Source organism: Octopus sinensis, linkage group LG3, assembly GCF_006345805.1.
Source record: "Octopus sinensis linkage group LG3, ASM634580v1, whole genome shotgun sequence".
In the NCBI taxonomy this organism is placed as follows: Eukaryota; Metazoa; Mollusca; class Cephalopoda; order Octopoda; family Octopodidae; genus Octopus; species Octopus sinensis.
Genome location: NC_042999.1, coordinates 70617023 through 70618798, shown reverse-complemented (window position 1 = coordinate 70618798; position 1776 = coordinate 70617023).

The window sequence follows — 1776 nt, the reverse complement described above, 5'->3', positions numbered from 1 at the left end:
GATCTGTGTGTGTGTGTGGGGGGGGGGGCGCTACATCTTGGAAATCCACCAGTCCAATGGTTTCCCTTCATGGCAGAATTAATAGGCAAGACTATTTAACCCTTTCATTACCAACCTGGCTGAATCCAGCTCTGGCTCTGAGTACAAATGTCTTGTTTTCATAAGTTTTGAATTAAAATCTTCCACCAAACCTTAGTCACAATTTATGTTCCTAACACTAGCTGAATGATAACTAAAAGTTATTTTACTAAATCCTTTGTTATATTTAAAGTAATTGAAAGAAACACAGAGCATCTCAAAATAAATACAATAACGAAAGGGTTAAGTATTTTATCTGATCACATTCATCCTATAGTTGCCGAACTGTTTATGGAGGGAAACACAATCTTTCAGGCTGATAATGCACCAATTCACAGCTAAAATTGTTACTGAATGGCATAAGGAACATTCTAGTGAAGTTGAACATCTTATCTGGCCACCACGGTCCCCAGATCTCAGTATTATTGAACATTTATGGTGCATTTTAGAAAAACAAATAAGGAGTCGATATCTTCCACCATCATCACTACAAGAACTGGAGACTTTTTTAGCTGAAGAATGAACTAAAATGCCTTTGGAAACAACTCAGACTTTGTATGAGTACAATTCAAGTGGTAATTACTGCCAAAGGGGGTCCTACTCCATATTAAAATAAATTTGTTTGAAATTTTAAGGTGTTTCCATTATTTTGTCCAGCCCCTGTACATATCAGGTTGGTGCAAAAGTAATGTCCGATTTCTAGAAAAAATGTTTCAGAGTGAATTTATCAATTTTTTAAACCTCTTCTTATGGTTTTAAGATATCTCTGTGTCTAATTTGTACTATTTTCTTTCAGATTATCTAACTTCTGGCCATAAATCTCAGAAAATTTTACCACCATGTTTGTTCCATCTAAAGATCACATAAGAAATGTTTTACTCTACGAGTTTTCAGGTGTTAATGCAAGTACAGTAGCAAGATCTATTCAGAGCACTTATGAGGATGATGTAGTGAATGAAAGAAGTTACAGGAGGTGGTTTTCTCATTTCCGAAGTGGTGATCTCACTTTGAAAGAAGAGCCAAAAGAGGGTTGTCCAAAAAAACTTGATTCCGAAATGTTGGAAGCTCTTGTTTCAGAGAACCCGACCGTTACCACTAGTGAACTTGCTGGAAAATGGGTCCCTCATGAGCTGTCTCCAGAGAATCGACAACAGCATGCTGCTTTTTGTCAATCATTGCTTTCGCGACACTTTCAAGCAACATTTTTAGACGGACTTGTTACAGGTGGTGAGAAGTGGATTCTTTACCATAATGTTAAATGCCACCATTCTTGGATCAGTCGAAGAGGATAGCCAGTTCAACAACAGAGAGCAGGACTTCATCCAAAGAAGAACATGTTGAGTGTATGGTAGGATATTAAAAGAATAATCCAATATTTTCTGTGAGCAACTTCATTTGAAAACAGTTCTGAGTCAAGTGTAAGCATCCTTGGTTAACAGAAAGAATGTCATCTTCCATCACAATAATGCTTATCCTCACACAGCTTGACTGACCAAACTCTCTTGGAAGAACTTGGTTGGGAAACACTGCCTCATCCTCCATATTCTCCTGACCTTGCTCCTTCTGAATACCATTTGTTTTGTGGACTACAGAACCATTTAGATGGACCTAGGCTAACAACAAGAGAAGAGACTGAAACAGGTTTGTTGATAGATAGAATGAGGTCATTGAAAGCAATGGAGAGTATACTCTTTACTC